We start from the raw sequence: 24,285 nt of genomic DNA on the forward strand, positions 1-24,285 counted from the left end.
TAAAACGGTCACAGAGAGAGTCCCTCTTCCTCTGAAATTGATCAGGACTGGCTGTGCTACCTGGAACTGCCTCAGCCTTCTTGCCACCAAGGGGAGCAACCTTAGGAAAAATAACTTAGGCAGAGCAAAGAGAAGGAACCTGGGTTCCTGATGTTACGACATACCAGCAAAGTTACCATTCTGGGAGCTGGCTGTCCCTCTAGACTTTTGGTTATGATAGATGACAAATTCCACTAACTCCTCAAGGCAGTTTAAGTCATTTTGTTGTTATTCAGTTGCTACGTCATGTCCGACCCTTTTGTGACCCCGTGGACTGTAGCCAGGCTGCTCTGTCCATGGGATTTCCCAGCAAGGCTACTGGAGTAGGTTGCCTTCCTTCTCCAGGGGAAGTTCCAGTCATGTCTTTGTACCACTTGCGGCCAAAAGTCTCTATGGGCCATTATAGAAAGGTGTTCACTTTTTAAAAATTTTGTCAAAATAAAAACCATATGATTATCTCAATAGATGCAGAGAAAGCCTTTGACAAAATTCAACATCCATTTATGATAAAAACTCTCCAGAAAGCAGGAATAGAAGGAACATACCTCAACATAATAAAAGCTATATATGACAAACCCACAGCAAACATTATCCTCAATGGTGAAAAATTGAAAGCATTTCCTCTAAAGTCAGGAACAAGACAAGGGTGCCCACTTTCACCGTTACTATTCAACATAGTTTTGGAAGTTTTGGCCACAGCAATCAGAGCAGAAAAAGAAATAAAAGGAATCCAAATTGGAAAAGAAGAAGTAAAACTCTCACTATTTGCAGATGACATGATCCTCTACATAGAAAACCCTAAAGACTCCACCAGAAAATTACTAGAACTAATCAATGACTATAGTAAAGTTGCAGGATATAAAATCAACACACAGAAATCCCTTGCATTCCTATACACTAATAATGAGAAAACAGAAAGAGAAATTAAGGAAACAATTCCATTCACCATTGCAACGAAAAGAATAAAATACTTAGGAATATATCTACCTAAAGAAACTAAAGACCTATATATAGAAAACTATAAAACACTGGTGAAAGAAATCAGAGAGGACACTAATAGATGGAGAAATATACCATGTTCATGGATTGGAAGAATCAATATTATGAAAATGAGTACACTACCCAAAGCAATTTATAGATTCAATGCAATCCCTATCAAGCTACCAACAGTATTCTTCACAGAGCTAGAACAAATAATTTCACAATTTGTATGGAAAAACAAAAAACCTCGAATAGCCAAAGCGATCTTGAGAAAGAAGAATGGAACTGGAGGAATCAACCTACCTGACTTCAGGCTCTACTACAAAGCCACAGTTATCAAAACAGTATGGTACTGGCACAAAGACAGAAATGTAGATCAATGGAATAAAATAGAAAGCCCAGAGATAAATCCATGCACATATGGACACCTTATCTTTGACAAAGGAGGCAAGAATATACAATGGATTAAAGACAATCTCTTTAACAAGTGGTGCTGGGAAATCTGGTCAACCACTTGTAAAAGAATGAAACTAGAACACTTTCTAACACCATATACAAAAATAAACTCAAAATGGATTAAAGATCACAACGTAAGACCAGAAACTATAAAACTCCTAGAGGAGAACATAGGCAAAACACTCTCTGACATACATCACAGCAGGATCCTCTATGACCCACCTCCCAGAATATTGGAAATAAAAGCAAAAATAAACAAATGGGACCTAATTAAACTTAAAAGCTTCTGCACATCAAAGGAAACTATTAGCAAGGTGAAAAGACAGCCTTCAGAATGGGAGAAAATAATAGCAAATGAAGCAACCGACAAACAACTAATCTCAAAAATATACAAGCAACTCCTACAGCTCAACTCCAGAAAAATAAATGACCCAATCAAAAAATGGGCCAAAGATCTAAATAGACATTTCTCCAAAGAAGACATACAGATGGCTAACAAACACATGAAAAGATGCTCAACATCACTCATTATCAGAGAAATGCAAATCAAAACCACTATGAGGTACCATTTCACACCAGTCAGAATGGCTGCGATCCAAAAGGCTACAAATAATAAATGCTGGAGAGGGTGTGGAGAAAAGGGAACCCTCTTACACTGTTGGTGGGAATGTAAACTAGTACAGCCACTATGGAGAACAGTGTGGAGATTCCTTAAAAAACTGGAAATAGAACTGCCTTATGACCCAGCAATCCCATTGCTGGGCATACACACTGAGGAAACCAGAATTGAAAGAGACACGTGTACCCCAATGTTCATCGCAGCATTGTTTATAATAGCCAGGACATGGAAGCAACCTAGATGTCCATCAGCAGATGAATGGATAAGAAAGCTATGGTACATATACACAATGGAGTATTACTCAGCCATTAAAAAGAATACATTTGAATCAGTTCTAATGAGGTGGATGAAACTGGAGCCTATTATACAGAGTGAAGTAAGCCAGAAGGAAAAACACCAATACAGTATACTAACGCATATATATGGAATTTAGAAAGATAGTAACGATAACCCTGTATACAAGACAGCAAAAGAGACACTGGTATATAGAACAGTCTTATGGACTCTGTGGGAGAGGGAGAGGGTGGGAAGATTTGGGAGAATGGCATTGAAACATGTAAAATATCATGTATGAAACGAGATGCCAGTCCAGGTTCAATGCACGATACTGGATGCTTGGGGCTGGTGCACTGGGACGACCCAGAGGGATGGTATGGGGAGGGAGGAGGGAGGAGGGTTCAGGATGGGCAACACATGTATACCTGTGGTGGATTCATTTTGATATTTGGCAAAACTAATACAATTATGTAAAGTTTAAAAATAAAATAAAATTAATTAAAAAAAAATGATGAAGTGCCATAAAAGTACAGATAAGAAAATATTATAACTATGACAATGAAAAAAAAAAAAAGAAATAAAAAAAAAAATTTTGTCAATCTTATTATGGATGTAAATTGATATCACAGTTTTATTTTAATTTGCATCTTCCTTTTATTAATAACGTTGAGTACTTTTTGCATGCATAGTGACCTTTTCTATTTCTTCTATTGTGAATTGCCTATTCATAGCCCTTCCTCATTTTTCTATGGAGTTTTCTGTTGATTTATGAGTTAAGTATTATACCTTTTGTGTATCTATATCTTACAAACTTTTCCTTCATAGAGAAGTAAGGTTATTTTTTTAATGTAGTTAGATCCACCAATGTTTTCTGATCTGTTGGTCCATGTCTTATATAAGAAGGCCCTCTTATATAAGCGTTTATGATTTATATTTTAAATATATTCATATAAATTATATTTTATGATTTTAGATTTAGATTTTATGATTAGCTTTTTAATTTGTCACTAATTTACTTTTGTGATGGCAGAAGATTGAAATTTAACTTTATTTTCCTAGATGAATAGTTTATTGTCCCAATGCTTTTGAGTATCATTTCCCCACTGACTATATGACATTTTTACCATCAGTTCAGTTCAGTCATTCAGTCGTGTCCGACCTTTTGCAACCCCATGAATCGCAGCACGCCAGGCCTCCCTGTCCATCACCAATCCCGGAGCATTCCCAACTGTGAGCTTAAATGTAAAACATAGTTAATTCTCTATTGTCTATCACTAGATTTGTTAAACCAAGGCCCCCTCCCCATTTCTGCAGATTACCAGGACTCATCCACAAGAATGTTCTCCTGGTCAAGTGTCTGTGTGTTTTCACAGGCACGGTGAAGGCGAAAGAACCACAACTGCATCTGGCTTTGCTCATTACTACATTCCTACCACCAAGACAGGGTCCAGTTCAGTTCAGTTCAGTTCAGTCGCTCAGTCATGTCTGACTCTTCGCGACCCCATGAATCGCAGCACGCCAGGCCTCCCTGTCCATCACCAACTCCTGGAGTTCACTCAGACTCACGTCCATCGAGTCAGTGATGCCATCCAGCCATCTCATCCTCTGTCGTCCCCTTCTCCTCCTGCCCCCAATCCATCCCAGCATCAGAGTCTTTTCCAATGAGTCAACTCTTCCCATGAGGTGGCCAAAGGACTGGAGTTTCAGCTTTAGCATCATTCCTTCCAAAGAAATCCCAGGGCTGATCTCCTTCAGAAAGGACTGGTTGGATCTCCTTGCAGTCCAAGGGACTCTCAAGAGTCTTCTCCAACACCACAGTTCGAAAGCATCAATTCTTCAGTGCTCTGCCTTCTTCACAGTCCAACTCTTACATCCATACATGACCACAGGAAAAACCATAGCCTTGACTAGATGGACCTTTGTTGGCAAAGTAATGTCTCTGCTTTTGAATATGCTATCTAGGTTGGTCCTAACTTTTCTTCCAAGGAGTAAGCGTCTTTTAATTTCATGGCTGCAATCACCATCTGCAGTGATTTTGGAGCCCAGAAAAACAAAGTCTGACACTGTTTCCCCATCTATTTCCCATGAAGTGATGGGACTGGATGCCATGATCTTAGTTTTCTGAATGTTGAGCTTTAAGCCAACTTTTTCACTCTCCACTTTCACTTTCATCAAGAGGCTTTTTAGTTCCTCTTCACTTTCTGCCATAAGGGTGGTGTCATCTGTATGTCTGAGGTGATTGATATTTCTCCCGGCAATCTTGATTCCAGCTTGTGTTTCTTCCAGTCCAGCGTTTCTCATGATGTACTCTGCATATAAGTTAAATAAGCAGGGTGACAATATACAGCCTTGACGTACTCCTTTTCATATTTGGAACCAGTCTGTTGTTCCATGTCCAGTTCTAACTGTTGCTTCCTGACCTGCATACAGATTTCTCAAGAGGCAGGTCAGGTGGTGTGGTATTCCCAACTCTTTCAGAATTTTCCACAGTTTATTGTGATCCACACAGTCAAAGGCTTTGGCATAGTCAATAAAGCAGAAATAGATGTTTTTCTGGAACTCTCTTGCTTTTTCTATGATCCAGCGGATGTTGGCAATTTGATCTCTGGTTCCTCTGCCTTTTCTAAAACGAACTTGAACATCAGGAAGTTCACGGTTCACATATTGCTGAAGCCTGGCTTGGAGAATTTTGAGCATTGCTTTACTAGCGTGTGAGATGAGTGCAATTGTGCGGTAGTTTGAGCATTCTTTGGCATTGCCTTTCTTTTACATTGGAATGAAAACTGACCTTTTCCAGTCCTGTGGCCACTGCTGAGTTTTCCAAATTTGCTGGCATATTGAGTGCAGCACTTTCACAGCATCATCTTTCAGGATTTGAAATAGCTCAACTGGAATTCCATCACCTCCACTAGCTTTGTTCATACTGATGCTTTCTAAGGCCCACTTGACTTCACATTCCAGGATGTCTGGCTCTAGGTCAGTGATCACACCATCGTGATTATCTGGGTCGTGAAGATCTTTTTTGTATAGTTCTTCTGTGTATTCTTGCCACCTCTTCTTAATATCTTCTGCTTCTGTTAGGTCCATACCATTTCTGTCCTTTATCGAGCCCATCTTTGCACAAAATGTTCCCTTGGTATCTCTAATTTTCTTGAAGAGATCTCTAGTCTTTCCCATTCTGTTGTTTTCCTCTATTTCTTTGCATTGATCTCTGAGGAAGGCTTTCTTATCTCTTCTTGCTATTCTTTGGAACTCTGCATTCAGATGCTTATATCTTTCCTTTTCTCCTTTGCTTTTCGCTTTTCTTCTTTTCACAGCGATTTGTAAGGCCTCCCCAGACAGCCATTTTGCTTTTTTGCATTTCTTTTCCATGGGGATGGTCTTGATCCCTGTCTCCTGTACAATGTCACGAACCTCAGTCCATAGTTCATCAGGCACTCTATCTATCAGATCTAGGCCCTTAAATCTATTTCTCACTTCCACTGTATAATCATAAGGGATTTGATTTAGGTCATACCTGAATGGTCTAGTGGTTTTCCCCACTTTCTTCAATTTAAGTCTGAATTTGGCAAAAAGGAGTTCATGATCTGAGCCACGGTCAGCTCCTGGTCTTGTTTTTGCTGACTGATTAGAGCTTCTCCATCTTTGGCTGCAAAGAATATAATCAATCTGATTTTGGTGTTGACCATCTGGTGATGTCCATGTGTAGAGTCTTTTCTCATGTTGTTGGAAGAGGGTGTTTGCTATGACCAGTGCATTTTCTTGGCAAAACTCCATTAGTCTTTGCCCTGCTTCATTCCGTATTCCAAGGACAAATTTGCCTGTTACTCCAGGTGTTTCTTGACTTCCTACTTTTGCATTCCAGTCCCCTATAATGAAAAGGACATCTTTTTCGGGTGTTAGTTCTAAAAGATCTTGTAGGTCTTCATAGAACCATTCAGCTTCAGCTTCTTCAGCGTTACTGGTTGGGGCATAGACTTGGGTTATTGTGATATTGAATGGTTTGCCTTGGAAACGAACAGAGATCATTCTGTCATTTTTGAGATTGCATCCAAGTACTGCATTTCGGACTCTTTTGTTGACCATAATGGCTACTCCATTTCTTCATAAAGTCCTATAAATGGATTCATCTGTCCCCAGATCCCACATTCTGTATTAGAGATGTATTTGTCAGTTTTTGCATCAACACCACACTGTTTTAATTTTTAAACTTTGGGAGCGTATTTTCATATCCAGTGTGGCGAGCCATTCTTCCTTTACTTAAAGTATTTCTCACACTTAAAGGGTTCTCCTGTTGCTTCCCTCCCATAGTAATTTTAGAATAAGGTTAGCAAAATCCTGGGATTTTTATCTGGGTTGTACTGACTTTGTAGGCTGACTGGGGAGAACTGTCAGCTTTACACTGTAGAGTTCTTCCACTTAGGAAGGGTGAGTCTCTTTTCATTTAGGCTTTGTTTAGTTTGGCTTTACAATGCTCTCAGTTTTGTTTCATAATTCTTCTCTCATTACCAGCCTGGCCCGTTTCTGGTTAGGATTACCACGTCAGTATTCTTGGTATTTTCCGGAGTTTGTTGCTACTGTGAATGTAATTTGAATCTTTCATCCCTTTAATCTTTTAATTGGTTATTATTGCAAGCATATTAAAGAAGCTATTAATTTGTGCCGGTTAATTTTGTATCCTGTCCCCTTACTGACTGCCCTCATCGGTTCAGCTGATTTGCTTGTGCTTCCCAGCTGAAAGGTCATGTAAAATATTGCTTCTGATTCACTTTCATTCATTTGGCCTTGAATTTTTTTTATCTGATCCTAATATTACCATACTGGCCCCTTGTGTCAGTCTTTCCCTGGGAAATGTTTTCCCATCCTTTTATTTTCAGCCCTAGTGAATGTGCGTGTGGTGTGTGTGGACTGATTTAGCTCTTGGTTTTCAACAGATTTTTTAAAAAATGATCTTAGAATATAAGTCCATTCATTCATTCAACAAATATTTATTGAGAGACAAGGCACCAAGCAAAACCAAGGAAGAGCTCTCCTTCCCGGCGGCGACGCTGCAGCCTGTAACCCACTCACCCGAGCACCGTGATCCTTCCTCATTTTATTACCATCTGCCTTTTTCTGCGCTCTCTTCCCACGTGTCTTGTTAATTCTCCCCCCACACTGGCCCTTCATCAGATTGGGATTTTTTTTCCCCTCTTTAATGATCTGGAAATCACACTTCTTATTTCTATTTTTCTAGTGGTTGCCATTAAATTTTGACGAATCATTAAATTTTTCTATCAGTGCCCAGATTTAGTATCTGTAGCTTCTTCCTAATAATGTAAGAATCTGAGTACCCAGCAGCAGCTCCCTGTATGACATAGTTATTCAGACTCTCAGTTGCAGGCTCTTGCAGATGTTTTTGTATTATGCATTGGTATATATTCAGATTCATTATAACCCTTACTAATGATTTTGTGCAATATTCTTTTCTGTATTCCACCTTTCTACTCCTTGAATTTATTTTTTCTTTTTGCTATTATACCCCCCTAAGGAATTCTTTCCGAGAAGTTCTGTGAATAGAAAACTTTCTGAGTCATTCCATGTCCTAAATATCTATTTTGTCCTCACCCTGGAATGCCAGTTTGAATCTATAGTCTAGGTTCAAAGTTATTTTTCCCTCATTAAAAATTGAATAAAAAATAAAACTTAAAATAATTTTTAAACTCCTGAGAAACATTATTTTCCCTCAGAATTTTGAACGTTTTTCTGCATCTGCAACATTTATCTTCTAGCATCTGTGTAACTAGTCAGAAACCGGGGGACTTCCCTGGTGGTCCAGTGGTTAAGACCTCACCTTCCAATGTGGGGAGTGTGGGGTCAGTCCCCAGTGGGGGACTAAGCTCCCACATGCTCTGCAGCCCAAAAAAAAACCAAAAAAAACAAAATATAAAACAGAAGCAGTACTGTAACAAGTTAAATAAAGACCTTAAAAATGGTCCACATTAAAAAGATAATTTTAAAAAACAGAAGGGGAATATTTCTGATTTTCATTCCTTTGCAGGTATACATTACAGAAACTGAACTTAAGCTAGCTTTGACTAAGTAGGGATTGAGAGATTCAAACCTGGGGAGTCCAGAGGTGGACCTGGCCTCAAACACGGCTGAATCCACTGGTCCAAACCATGTCACTGGGGCTCTTTCCCTTGTCTCGTGCCTCCATTTGTGTTTCTTTCTGTAAATTGGGCTCATACTTTACTCCTGTGACAAGCCACCTCTACCAGAGGTAAGATAGCTGCACACAGCGGCAACTAACACCCCTGCAGCCACTGAACCCAGAAGAAAGGGACCAGTCCTCCATTAACACAAGCAGGAAAGCCTGGAGGGAACTCTGAGCAGCCTGAGCTGCTCAAACTGGCCGGAAATGAGATTCTTTAATCGATCAGGTCAGAGTCCCTGGGTCCCAGGTCTCTCCCTGTGGCCTGAGTTTAGCTGGGGCGATGCTGTAAATTGTAGTCCCTGAGTGGTGTGGAGAGAGAAAGAGTCTCCAAAAAGAGAGAAAGAAAGAAAGAGAAAGAGGAAGGAAGAAAAGAAAAGTAGGGAGGTATGGTGCTCTTCCGAAGAGGAAGAAGGAAAAGCAAACAAGAAAGGCAAAAGTATACCTACCATTGTCTGTTATAGTACATAAAAAGGCCTTTTCTCTCTGAAAGTTTTTCATACTTTTCTTTTATCCTTAGATTCTGTTAATTTCATCAGGATTTGTTGATGTGGGTTTTTTTTTTTTTTTACAGTAGTTCCACTGGCTTTCACTGGCTCCTTTGAAACAGATGGGTTGTTTTGTCTGTTCATTTGTTTATTTCCACATAAAAAGCTCATTAGGACCTTGGTTGAAGTCACCTTTCTCTATTTAAAGACTCAAATGAGAGGCTGAGAATGAAAAGCATAATGAGGTCCTTTGTCTTTTTGGTTTTTTTAAGTCAAATGTGTCTGTGTTTTATTTATATTCTAATACAAGAGATAGATATACTGTTTAAAATAGATATTTATTGTTGAAGTTTGGGGAAATCTAAACAAGGGCCAAAGTAGAATAAGATCATCCACAGTTCTGTTACTAGAGATGACTGCTTTTAACATTTTCTGTACAAAAATAGACAATTCTTATCCCTCTTTAGCTTGAAGAAATATTTCCTCCATTATTTCCTTCTTTCCCATGTGTCTGTTCTCTGGCGTTCAACTGGCGTTGAACTGGCGTTTGAGGCCAGTTCAACTGGCGTTTGAGGCCTTCCTTAACCATCTTTATCCATAAACTCTTCCCTGTATTTCCATCTCTGTGTGTGTTTGCTCTAAATTCTAGTTGATTTCCCGAGCCTTATCTTCCAGATCACTAATTTGGCCTATTCTTTGCTGAGTTCCTTCACTGCATTTTCCATTTCATTTTCTTTAAAAATTTTATTGAGGCGTAGTTGCTGTTCCATTTCATATTTTTAACTTCCTAGAACTATTTCTTGCTCTTCGGGTCTTGCTTTTCAGAGCAGCCTATTTTTGTTATTGTTTTAGCAAGTGCACTTCCCTCACAGTGTTTTTTTTTAAGTTTCTCTTCTGTTTCCTGAATTGTCCCTTTTTCCTCCAAGATCAGCACTTCTTGTTAATCTTGGTACTTCTTTTTCATGCTGTTGGGTTTCCACAAATAGCTGATACTTATTCTTTGCCCCTTCACATTCTGAGGACTGTGGTAGCTAGCAAGTGTTTCTTCTATGATCGTGTTTGATTGGTTTCCCCAAAAGGCCTCTCCCCTGAAAAGATTCTTTGTGAACAGGACACCCCAGCAAGGAAGTCTGGGAGGCAGGCAGGCGGGGGACCCCTCCCCAAATGCCAAAATGAAGAGGACTCTACTCTCTCAGTGAAGAACTTCATGAGTCCCCTCCTGGGAAGAGTGTCTTTCCTTCTCTTTCCTTTGTGCATGGATTCTGGAACTTTCTTGAGATCCTCTTGGTTATTTCACTCCCAGGCTCTCCAGTCACCTGAGACACCCCCCTCACACACACACACACACACAGGGTACTTTACTTTCCTGTGGTTTTGGGGGGTATTTTGGTATAAACTCTCTCAATATTTTATTTAGACAATATTAAAAGTTATTGCAATGTAATGACTATTCTCTGTGCTATACATCGTATTCTTGCTGCTTATTTATTTTATATGAAATTGTTTGTATCTGTTAACCCCGTATCCCTAATTTTCCCACCTCACTTCCCTATTTCCTTTGGGAACCACTAGTTTGTTCTCTCGGAGAAGGCAATGGCACCCCACTCCAGTGTTCTTGCCTGGAGAATCCCATGGACAAAGGAGCCTGATAGGCTGCATCCATGGGGTCGTGAAGAGTCGGACACAACTGAGCGACTTCACTTTGACTTTTCACTTTCATGCACTGGAGAAGGAAATGGCAACCCACTCCAGTGTTCTTGCCTGGAGAATCCCAGGGACGGGGAAGCCTGGTGGGCTGCGTCTATGGGGTCGCACAGAGTCGGACACGACTGAAGCGACTTAGCAGCAGTTTGTTCTCTATGCCTGCGGTCTGCTTCTGTTTTTCATGTATACTTGTTTGTATATTTTTTAGATTCCACAATTAGAGTTATCATTCTCTATTTGTCTATTCTCTATTTCTCTTTCATTCTCTGTTTGTCTTTCTCTGACTTATTTCACCGAGCATAATATTCTCTAGGTCCATCCATGGTGTTGCAAATGGCAAGATTTTTTTCTTTTTTATGGGTTATATGTATGTATCCGCATGTGTGTGTTAGTTGCTCAGCCGTGTCGAACTCTTCACAATCCCACGGACTAAAGCCCACCACGCTCCTCTTCCATGGGATTTCCCAGGCAAGAACACTGGAATGGGTTGCCATTTCCTTCTCCAGATATACATATATACACATACATTTTGGAGAAGAAAATGGCAACCCACTCCAGTGTTCTTGCCTGGAGAATCCTGTGGACAGAGGAGCCTGGTAGGCTGCTACCATAGGGTAACAGACGGTCAAGCAGAGTTGGACACGACTGAGGCAACTTAGCATGCATGCATGCATTGGAGAGGGAAATGGAAACCCACTCTAATATTCTTGCCTGGAGAATCCCCGGGACAAAGGAGCCTGATGGGCTGCCGTCTATGGGGTTGCACAGAGTTGGATACGACTGAAGCGACTTAGCAGCAGCAGCATACATTATATATATATATATATATATATATATATATACACACATACATATATTTCCCCCTCAGTCAGTCTCTCCAATCAGGAAGCTTCCATAAGCCTCTTATCCTTATCTGTCAGAGGGCAGACAGAAAGAAAACCATAATCACAGAAAACTAACCAAACTGATCACATGGAACACAGCCTTGTCTAACTCAACGAAACTATAAGCCATGCCATGTAGGGCCACCCAAGATGGATGGGTCAAGGTGGAGAGTTCTGACAAAACGTGGTCCACTGGAGAAGCAAATGGCAAACCACTTCAGTATTCTTGCCTTGAGAACCCCATGAACAGCATGAAAATGTAAAAAGATAGCACACCAGAAGATGAACTCCCCTTGTCAGTAGGTGTCCAACATACTACAGGAGATCAGTGGAGACAGGAATGAAGACACGAAGCCAAAGCAAAACAACACACTTGTGGATGTGAATGGTAATGGAAGTAAAGTCCGATGCTATAAAGAGAAATATTGCGTAGGAACCTGGAATATTAGGTCCATGAATCAAGGCAAATTGGAAGTGGTCAAACAGGAGACAGCAAGTGTAAGCATCGACATTTTAGGAATCAGCGAGCTAAAATGGACTGGAATGGGGGAATTTAACTCAGATGACCATTATATCTACTACTGTGGGCAAGAATCCCTTAGAAGAAATGGAATAACCATCGTGGTAAACAAGGGTCCAAAATGCAGTACTTGGATGCAATCTCAAAAACCACAGAACGATCTCTGTTCGTTTCCAAGGCAAACCATTCAATATCACGGTAATCCGAGTCTATGCCCCAACCAGTAATACTGAAGAAGCTGAAGTTGAATGGTTCTATGAAGACCTACAAGACCTTCTAGAATCAACACCCCAAAAATATGTCCTTTTCATTATAGGGGACTGGAATGAAAAAGTAGGAAGTCAAGAGATAAGTAACAGGCAAATTTGGCCTTGGAGTACGAAACAAAGCAGGTCAAAGTTGAAAAGACTTTTGTCAAGAGAAGACACTGGTCATAGCAAGCACCCTCTTCCAAGAACACAAGAGAAGACTCCACGCATGGACATCACCAGATGGTCAATACCAAAATCAGATTGACTATATTCTTTCCAGCCAAAGATAGAGAAGCTCTATACAGTCAGCAAAAACAAGACCAGGAGCTGACTGGGGCTCAGATCATGAAATCCTTATTGCCAAATTCAGACTTAAATTGAAGAAAGTAGGGGAAACCACTAGATCATTCAGGTATTACCTAAATCAAATCTCTTATGATTATACAGTGGAAGTGGCAAATAGATTTAAGGGATTAGATCTTATAGACAGAGTGCCTGAAGAACTATAGACAGAGTTTCATGACATTGTACAGGAGGCAGTGATCATGAAAATCCAAAAAAAAAAGAAATGCAAAAAGGCAAAATGGTTGTCTGAGGAGGCCTTACAAATAGCTGTGAAAAGAAGAGAAGTGAAAAGCAAAGGAGAAAAGGAAAGATATAAGCATCTGAATGCAGAGTTCCAAAGAATAGCAAGGAGAGATAAGGAAGCCTTTCTAAGTGACGAGTGCACAGAAATAGAGGAAAACAGCAGAATGGGAAAGACTAGAGATCTCTTCAAGAAAATTAGAGACACCAAGGGAACATTTCATGCAAAGATGGGCTCAATAAAGGACAGAAATGGTATGGACCTAACAAAAGTAGAAGATATTAAGAGGTGGCAAGAATACACAGAAAAGCTATACAAAAGAGATCTTCAGCACCAGATAACCATGATGGTGTGATCACTCACCTAGAGCCAGACATCCTGGTATGTGAAGTCCAGTGGGCCTTAGGAAGCATCACTACAAACAAAGCTAGTGGAGTTGATAGAATTCTAGCTGACCTAGTTCAAATCCTAAAAGATGATGTTGTGAAAGTGCTGCACTCAATATGCCAGCAAATTTGGAAAACTCAGCAGTGGCCACAGGACTGGAAATGGTCAGTTTTCATTCCAACTTCTAAGAAAGGCAATACCAAAGAACGTTCAAACTAACGCACAATTGCACTCATCTCACACACTAGTAAAGTAATGCTCCAAATTCTCCAAGCCAGGCTTCAACAGTACATGAAATGTGAACTTCCAGATGTTCAAGCAGGATTTAGAAAAGGCAGCGGAGGAGCCTGGTAGGCTGCAGTCCATGGGGTCCCTAAGAGTCAGACACGACTGAGTGACTTCACTTTCACTTTTCACTTTCATGCGTTGGAGAAGGAAATGGCAACCCACTCCAGTGTTCTTGCCTGGAGAATCCCAGGGACGGGGGAGCTGGTGGGCTGCCATCTATGAGGTTGCACAGAGTCGGACACAACTGAAGTGATTTAGCAGCAGCAAAAGAAGAAGAACCAGAGATCAAATTGCCAACATCCATTGCATCATCTAAAAAGCAAGATAGTTTCAGAAAAAACATCTACTTCTGCTCTATTGACTACACCAAATCCTTTGACTGTGTGGATCAAAACAAACTGTGGAAAATTCTTCAAGGGATGGGAATACCAGACCACCTGGCCTGCCCCCTGAGAAATCTGTATGCAGTTCAAGAAGCAACAGTTAGAACTGGACATGGAACAACAGACTGGTTCTAAATCTGGAAAGGAGCACATCAAGGCTGTATATTGTCAACCTGCTTATTTAACTTATATGCAGAGTACATCATGTGAAATGCCAGGATGGATGAAGCACAGGCTGGAATCAAGATTGCCAGGAGAAATATCAATAACCTCAGATATGCAGATGACACCACCCTAATGGCAGAAAGCGAAGAACTAAAGAACCTCTTGACGAAAGTGAAAGAGGAGAGTGAAAAAGTCAGCTTAAAATTCAACATTCAGAAAACTAAGATCATGGCATCCAGTCCCATCACTTCATGGCAAATAGATGAGAAACGATAGAAACAGTGACAGACTTTATTTTCTTGGGCTTCAAAATCACTGCAGATGGTGACCACAACCATGAAATTAAAAGATGCTTGCCCCTTGGAAGAAAAGCTATGACCAACCTAGACAGCATATTGAAAAGCAGAGACATCACTTTGCCAACAAATGTCCATCTAGTCAAACTATGGTTTTTCTAGTAGTCGTGTATGGATGTGAGAGTTAGACTATAAAGAAAGCTGCTGCTGCTGTTGCTAAGTCACTTCAATCATGTCCAACTCTGTGTGACCCCATAGACAGCAGCCCACCAGGCTCCCCCATCCCTGGGATTCTCCAGGCAAGAACACTGGAGTGGGTTGCCATTTCCTTCTCCAATGCATGAAAGTGAGAAGAGAAAGGGAAGTCGCTCAGTCATGTCTGACCCTCAGCAACCCCATGGACTGCAGCCTTCCAGGCTCCTCCATCCATGGGATTTTCCAGGCAAGAGTACTGGAGTGGGGTGCAATTGCCTTCTCCATAAAGAAAGCTGAGTGCTGAAGAATTGATGCTTTTGAACTGTGGTGTTGGAGAAGGCTCTTGAGAGTCCCTTGAACTGCAAGGAGATCCAACAAGTCCATCCTAAAGGAGATCAGTCCTGAGTGTTCATTGGAAGGACTGATGCTGAAGCTGAAACTCCAATACTTTGGCTGCCTGATGAGAAGAACTGACTCACTGGAAAAGACCCTGATGCTGGGAAGGATTGAAGGTGGAAGTAGAAGGGGATGACAAAGGTTGAGATGGTTGGATGGCATCACCGACTTGATGGACATGAGTTTCAGTAAGCTATGGTAGTTGGCAATGGACAGAGGCCTCGTGTACTGCAGTCTATGGGATCGCAGAGTTGGATATGACTGAGTGACTGAACTGAACTGATATATATATGGATAAGTGTGTATATCGCATCTTTATCCATTTGTCTATTGAAAGACTCTTGAGTTGCTTCCACGCCTTTGCTATTATAAATAGTGCTGCTATGAGCATTGGGGCACACAGATCCCTTCATAGTGATGTCTTCATTTTTTCTGAATATACACCCAGGAGTGGAATTGTTGGATCCTTGGCAGTTCCATTTTTAGATAACCTCCATACTGGTTTTCACTGTGGATGCACCAGTTTACCTTCCCATCAACAATTTACAAGGGCCCCTTGTTGGTCATACCATCTGCATCCCCTCCTGCATTCTTTAGCCAAACTTGCTGCCTGGCAAGAGGGCAGAGAAAACTGCAACTAGCTTTCCTGGTCTGAAAACAGTTCTAAATTCAGCTTCTAATGATGCCTCCAGAACTCTCTTCCTGCTCATTGCGTCTGCTGAAGCTGAGCTCAGAGTTTTCCTCGTGCAGCCCTAACTTAGTAGTTTCCCATGAGGTGGGTTTGGTCTATGGTTTTCTTGGCTCTTTCCAATCCCACCCGTTTGAGGAACTCCTCTCAATTCCTGGTGTGAATCTCCTTTCACTGCATTCAGAAAAAGAAGTAGCCTCCGATGCTCTGACCCACTCCTCTGTGTGTTCCAAAGTATCCATTACATAATTATTTTATGCGCTGAACTCCCCAGGGAGCATTGAAAATAAACCAGCTTGCAAGAATTTGATTTGTATACACAGGAGATATGAACAAGCTCTTTTTGTTGTTGTTTTTAATATGCAGTGAGTGTCTAATGTCATGCTAGTCATTTTGTATGTATTTCCCCACTTAATGTAATTCTCATTTTAAAAAATCTATGTACGCCAGAGATGAAGGCTGAGATGGGGAAGATGAAGAAACCCATGATAAACAGAGCAGTTGTGTAACTTGCCCACAGTTATGCAACTAGGAAGTCACAAAGACAGACACCCCAAACCTAGATCACTCCAGTGAATACCAAATTCTATATATACTATCTCTAAACACATGGCCAGATTTTTTTCCAAAGGGGGAGCAGACTTACATGATAATGTAATTCTACCATCTGAATGTTGAATTCAAAGAATTACTCATTGAATTAAGTGAGTTAGTGTATATATGTCTGCTATGGAATAATTTAATTTTTTGCAATAGAGCTTAATGGAGTCTGCAAAAGCAGGCCTTCCCATTCTCAATTATCTGACATGTAGGAGAGTTGGAACATGCAGAGTGTTGAGAATTAAAAGCAAATTAAGTTCTTTTCCTCCTCGGGGATTTTTGTGTCTTTGAGTGCAGGTCAACCTCTCTCTTACTCTTGCCTGGAAAATCCCATGGACAGAGGAGCCTGGTGGGCTGCAGTCCATGGATTGCGAAGAGTCGGACACAACTGAACGACTTCGCTTTCACTTTTCACTTTCATGCATCGTAGAAGGAAATGGCAACCCACTCCAGTGTTCTTGCCTGGAGAATCCCAGGGACGGGGGAGCCTGGTGGGCTGCCGTCTATGGGGTCGCACAGAGTCAGACACGACTGAAGCAACTTAGCAGCAGCAGCAGCAGTAGCATCCTCTTTCTGCTTAAAATACTTTTTAGCACATCCTTCCCACCACCTTTTTCATGATTGTTTCCTTCAACCTCCACTAAGGAGTCACCTTCTGGGAGCAGTCTTCCTGTGCATGAGTGCTTAATCATTCAGTGGTGTCCAACTCTTTGCGACCCCATGGACTGTAGCCCACCAGACTCCTCCGTCCATGGGATTCTCCGGGCAAGAGTACTGGAGTGGGCTGCCATTTCCTTCTCCAGGGGATCTTCCCCACCCAGGGATGGAACCCAGGTCTCCCACATCCATAGATGGGTTCTTACCGCTGAGCCGTCGGGGAGCCCCAGTCCTGTAACTGCACCTAAGATGGGCTCCCCTCCTCCTCAAAGCGTCTCTTCTAACTCAACACAGTGTTTCCTCTCTTAACACAACTTGTAATTATTTTGTTTGCTTGTTTTAGTTTTTTGTTGTGTGTGTGTGTGTGTACAGGGTTTGTTTTTTTCTTCATCTGTCTTTCCCACTAATTCGTAGTTTCCAGAAGAGAAAACTACATTTCTTACATCAGAACCTGTTAAACTATTAGTTAAACCACAGTTGTTATTAAGAAATAAAGTGAAATGTTTTTTCCCAAACCGACAGGCAGTGGTATGGTTAAGGTTAAGAAAAGAAGAGGGATGTAACAGCAAAGAACCTGGAAAATCTGCAAAAATCATTTCAGAAATGATCAAGAGTTAAATGTTGTACCAGAGATGTACCATTTCTCTACGCTCTGGACATTCTCTCTGAAAGTCTGTTCCCCAGCTCCCTCTGAGACCCAGTCAAAGATGATTAGTCCAAAAGGGGTCGCCATGGGACTTCCTTGGTGGTCTGGCGATTAAGAAACCACCTTGCATTGTAGGGAATGTGGGTTTGATCCCTGATCAAGGAACTAAGACCCCATACACCACAGGCAGCCAAAATCCCATGTGCCCATGTGCTGCACTTAGAGAGAAGCCTACGTATCACCACTAGGATCTGATGCAGTCAAAAATTAATCAATAAATATTTTAAAGTAAAATAACATTGGTCACCTGACTGGACCACGCTGGTTGGACCAATTTGGTCGAATGACCATCTTTAGGCCAATCTAAAGGTCAGTCCAGAGAAGGCAACGGCACCCCACTCCAGTACTCTTGCCTGGAAAATCCCATGGACAGAGGAGCCTGGTAGGCTGCAGTCCATGGGGTCGCAAAGAGTTGGAGACGACTGAGCAACTTCACTTTCACTTCACTTTCATGCATTGGAGAGGGAAATGGCAACCCACTCCAGTGTTCTTGCCTGGAGAATCCCAGGGACGGGGGAGCCTGGTGGGCTGCTGTCTATGGGGTCGCACAGAGTCGGACACGACTGAAGCGACTTAGCAGCAGCAGCAGCAGCAGCAAAGGTCAGTCAGAGCCACTGATTTGGGGAATTTGGCCTTGGAACCCTGTGCTAGACCAGGGAAGGGGCAGGTACGCTTGGTACACGTGTGAGCTAAGGAAAGCAGCCAACAGAGGAGAAAAGTGAGTCAGGCTGGCAGAGGGATGCCGAGACCCTGTGCTGATCGACAGAACTGCTATGACTCCTGGGGCGTCTCAGTTCCTCAACTCAGCTCCCGACCCCATCCTGGGAGCCCCACTGCCGTCCCTGCTTCTGGACTCTGTGAGACAAATTCTCCTGTTTGCCTAAGCCAGTTTGAGCAGACCGAGCAAACGGTCCCTAATGAAGACAAATGTAAAGTGATTGCTATTCCTCACCTCCTTCCTCTGTGCGTGTGTGTGTTGAGCTAGGGACTATTCAACTTCACTCCAAAGGCCTCCCTATTCACCAGATGGACGTGACGAGATGTTTTCCTGCAATCAAGCGCTGTCTTACGCACAAGCAATGTAAGCCATAGGCTACGAGTGCCGAGATCCCAAAGGTCTTTTGCCCTCTCCCAAACTCCTCCCACTACAAAAATGGCACCATTATAAATGAGGTCCTACTGCAGAGGACAGGGAACTTATTCAATGTGGTGATAAACCATAATGGAAAAGAATATGAAAAAGTATACACACATATGTATAACCGAATCTCTATGCTGTATGCCAGAAATTAACACAACATTGTAAATCAACACTACCTCAATAAAAAAAATTTTTTTTTAAGCTGCACCATTGCAGGTTAATTCTTGGGCTTAAGCCCTGCTTTCCTGAAAACTGGTAGCACACCCAAAATACAGTGGCTTTCTGATAAGCAGAGACTGGCCCTGTTCATATTTAAGTCTTCACTGTATGTAGGACTGCACAGGAGTAGAGCCTGGTACACACTCCTGCTGGAATAAATGAATCAAGTAGGGAAATGTGGGCAGGAGGGAAAGGGGGCAGCAACAAACTCAGATGTCTTCAGCTTACCATTTTGAGCAGGGTTAGTTCCAATCATAGAGGAGCTGTCAGACGACGGTTACAAAGAATTGAAAAGCCCTGAACTACGTGACAGACTCTACAGTCATCCGCGCGGTTTCCATTTACTCTTACAAAGCATTAATGTCACCTGACCAGATTCATTTCAACCAAGAGGAGCAGAAAGGTTTACATGTTCTAGGAGACTGAAAGGCAGAGGGGAAATAAAAGGAGAATTGCCAGGCAGAAAGACGGAGTTGTCAGAATCTTCCCCTCCTGCTTTCTCCTTTCCTACCCTGGCTCTGTTTTGTAAATTTCATTCCTGTCCTGACATTATCCAAATTATGATGGGAAATGCACTCAAGCAGATGAACTCGTGGTTGTATTTGTAAAATTTGAAAAAGCAAATTTAATTTCTTTCTTAAGGAAAAAAAACACTGCAGTGTTATAAATACAACTAAGGGACTTTTCTTGCACACCCAGTGACTGGAACAAGCAGATGCATGGTTTTAATATCCATTTTCATAAGCCTGGAGGTTAGCCTCCCAACAGTACTCAACAGGATTCCATGCCATCTTCTCAAAGCGCTTCCATAATGAGCTGCCATCAGCTGTGCAAATAACCCTGTAAGAAGGAGGGAAACTGCATCAGTTCCATTTACAAATGAGAAGGTTGAGATCTGGGGAAAGGAGCTGAGTTTTCCCAACTGCACAGCCAACTCATGATGAGTCTCAAAGCTCTGCCATCCCCTGAGCTGGCTTCCTACTTGAAATGAAACTCCCTCAGGCAATTAATTCTTAGATTCTAGCAGGGGGGAGGATAGACACAGAAATGCCACAGGTAGAGAGAGATTTAAAACATGTGTTGTATAGCATCCATGCACATATACACGTTTAAACTATTTTTTTCACATGGTTCATGGACAGAGGTTTTAAGAAAAATCATGGCGGTCTCAGGAAAAGCCTCCCTCCTAATGAACACAAATGAGACATTTTCCGCCTGGATGTAGGGCCCAATGAGTATTTCTGTGTGCTATTCTTGGTCTAGCACAGGATGTGAGTCTAATTGGAACTGTTTTGATCCACATCTCGAATTTTCCAATGAATAACCCATTGCTTAATTGGCCCCTTGAGTTAAGCAAGTGGTTGCTGTTTTGATGACTGAGTTTTCCCTTTCAGTAACAACATTTTACTCCATCTAGTTCAACATAGGTTTGTGGGCAAAGAACAATGCTGGCTGTTGGTCAAGACAAGAAAGGAGAGAGGAGTTGGGGAAGAAAGATAGATGGTATGTGGTCTGTTGCCTCCAGGAACATAAAGTCCATTTGTATAAATAACTCACTTAGTTATAAAGCAAATGGAATTAGATGCTACCAAAGAGAGAAAGTTATCAGAAGACAGGGGAAGAAACAAGTAGTGTTTTAACAGGATGGCAATAGCAGGGGAGGCAAAGTATAAAGCTTCATCAAGGAGACAGCATTTGAGTTGGGCCGTGAAGAATGAACAGAGCATCAATAGAGGAAGATGAAAAGGGGATTCCAGACAGAGCGGGCAGCATAGCAAGGACAAAGCTGGCGTAGAAAGGCAAAGACTGGGTAAATCAGAACTGCAGGTTGGGGTCAGGTTGAAAAGGACCCTGAATTTAGTTCTGCAGGCAGTGGGGAGCTATCAAGGGTTTTAAAGGAAGGAGTCAATTGTTCGCCTGTCAGCCTGAAACAACTGGGTCACTTCTTTTTTAAATTTATTTTAACACCAAAAACATTTTGTGTCGGGGTGTAGCCGATCAAAAATATTGTGGTAGTTTCTGACGCGCAGCGAAGGAACTCAGCGGTACATATCCATGTATCCATTCTCCCCCTACCCCTCTCCCATCCAGGCTGGCACATAACATTGAGTTCCATGTGCTATACAAGCGATCTTTGTTGGTTATCCATTTTGAATATAGCAATGCGTACACGACTTTCAACTGGGTTACCTCTCATGAAGAAATAAGCTATCTTATTTAAATCATGGTATCTGGGGTCCTCTTTGTTACAACAGCTTAGCTTTACTGATGCTAACAAAAATGTCCTCCTTTTACAAATGAGGAGCCTGAAGCTTGGAGATGACCAGTGCCTTCACTAGCATCGTGTTACCAATCCGTGGCAGAACCAGGACCAGATGAGAAAATGTAAGTTGGGAGAGCCCTCTGCTTCAAAACATGTGGTAATGGGGCAATTCCCTGCTGGTCCTGTGGTCGGGACTCTGTGCATTCACTGCCAAGGTTGGGTTCAATCCCTGGTCAGGGAACTACAATCCCAGAAGCCTCGAAGGGTGTGACAAGGATGGTGTTGGCGAAGATAGCAATTGTGAAGGTGATGGTGATGAGGGTAATATGATGGTGAAGACGGTGATTGTGACAATGTTAGTGATGATGGTGGTAAAATGATGGTGCAGATGATGGTGGCGGTCGTGGTGAGAGTCTTTCTTTTTGATAAGCTGATCTTTGGCGGTTTTGTTTTGAATCTCCTTTACATTTTTCTTTTTTTTTTTTGGTGTAAACTCACACAACGGATCATCCACGTAACCACTTGAATCAATTATCTATGAGTGACAACTTCCCTGAAACTTAATTAGCAAAGTTGTTTCCTAGACCAACATTATCCTACAGCATCAGCTAAAAGTAACCTCAGAAAGACAGAATAATTCATTAAAAGTCACTAATGTCGGCAGGGTTTAAAGAAGCAACATGTTCATTTGGAGAATGAGAAATCAACGCACATTGGCTCTTGCCGTCCGGGTTTGTCACGCTCTGTGTGTGCGGAATGACTCCGGTTGCTAAGGCCTAAGTTTAATTAATATGCTTATTCTGTGGTGGAACTTCCATTCTAACAAATTAAATGTTTAAACAGCCAGTGCAAACATTTAGATCTAAGTCAAAATTGTTTGCAGTCTGCCAGTTTAGGCATTTAATTTATTATAATCCTTTCCGTAATACATGCCTTGAAAGTCATTTTTTGCACTGAAAAACACCGTTAGTATTTCAACTGATGATATTGAGTCTGAGACTATCAGAATGTGATGTGAGAACTAATTTGAACTGCAATCAGGGGCGATAAATGAGATAAGAAGCGAATCTTCATCTGTCCTGACTTCCCCAATTGACTAGGTGATAACCATGACAAGTTCCAACACTGGGCCTGACTTTTGCCCCATAAATCTCCACTCTCTAGAGAGCTGAGACAAGGATCTTGCAAGCCTCGCCAGCAATTGATCCTGAGAGTCCTTTCCTAGATCCTGACCCCTTACCTCCCCACAGATAATTTTTCAGGATATTGAATTTTGCTGGCTTTCAGCAGCTTCCCCTTTCCTGGGGCCAAAGAAAGAGAAAAATGCTCTGGAAAGAAAAACGCTAACAAAGCTCCGCTGACACCGTGCTGACTGCACGGACGAAGACCTCAAAGCAGCCGAAGTTTGACAGACAGATGCTTCAGAAGCACTACCTCTCCGCGGCTCCGGGGGACCACACGGTGGCAGTGGAGGTCTTCTTCGCCCTGCCCATTGGCACCGCCCCCCAACCCCTGAACCCCAGACACCGGGCCCCCTCCCTTGGTCTCCCAGGGAAGTAGATAGGTGTCAGTTCAGTTCAGTTCAGTTCAGTCGCTCAGTCGTGTCCGACTCTTTGCGACCCCATGAATCGCAGCACGCCAGGCCTCCCTGTCCATCACCAACTCCCAGAGTTCACTCAGACTCACGTCCACAGATAGGTGTACCCAGGTCTAAAGAGCTGACACTTTTACATTTTTAATACAGATACTTTTCTGTTTTGATATGAAGAACATGGAAACTGGAAAATGGTTGGAAATTCCCTCAATAGCTCTTGCTTGAAGAGAATGGAGCATTGTGTTGGAACCATGAGGAAAGCATCAAAGAGTAATAGATGCTGGTCACGCAAACTCATTAAATCTAAGCTTCCTCATCAGCCGGGTGAGGCTGTTGACCCTTCTCGTCCCTGAAATTTCTTGCAGTGGTCCTTCCAGACAGAATAGGAGCGATCAAACTATGGAGAGAGGAAGAGGGTGAATGCCAGGAGACAGACAGCCAAGAAACTTCGCTGGGTGCTAATCAAGGTCACCAGAAACTGAAAACCTGAATTCATTCATTCTCTGGCGTGTCAGCCTTCCATTTCCTGCTGGGAAATCTTTCAAGGTCTTCCACAGAGCATTCCAGATTGTTTAAACCTGGAGATTGAATCACATAGAATCAAGCTCGGTCAGATTTCATAATGAGATTATAGCTATCCCAAAATTGGCTGATGGGAGTAGGGAGGAAAAAGTTGAATTTGGTCAATTTGTTATTTCTAAAAACAATCAACTCAGATCAGTCCAGCTTTGTTTGTTTTTCCAAATAGTTTGCGATTTTTAGACACACAAGAAAATTTTCTCACAGAGCAGCTCCAGAAACTACTCATTCAAAAGGCTCTGTAAGATGAAGGTGAATGCCTGCCCCTCCTCACATATTTACCATTTAAATGCTGGGAGAGTTAACTGAGAAATAAAGGATGCAAATAATTTCTCATTGAACGTTTACACAGAGGCTTTTAAAATTTTTTTATTAGAGTATAGCTGATTTACAATGTTGTGTTAATTTCAGGTGTACAGCAAAGAGAATCGGTAATGAAAGTGAAAAGTGAAAGTGAAGTCGCTCAGTCGTGTCCGACTCTCTGCGACCCTGTGGACTGTAGCCCACCAGGATCCTCCGTCCATGGGATTCTCCAGGGAAGAGTACTGGAGTGGGCTGTCATTTCCTTCTCCAGAGGGTCTTCCCGACCCAGGGATTGAGCCCAGGTCTCCCACATTGCAGGCAGATGCTTTAACCTCTGAGCCACCAGGGAAGCCCTCAGCAAAGTGAATCAGTTATACATACCCACACATCCACTCTTTTGACAGTGAGAGCATTAGTCACTCAGTTGT

Source organism: Bos indicus x Bos taurus, chromosome 12 (assembly GCF_003369695.1).
Source record: "Bos indicus x Bos taurus breed Angus x Brahman F1 hybrid chromosome 12, Bos_hybrid_MaternalHap_v2.0, whole genome shotgun sequence".
NCBI lineage: Eukaryota > Metazoa > Chordata > Mammalia > Artiodactyla > Bovidae > Bos > Bos indicus x Bos taurus.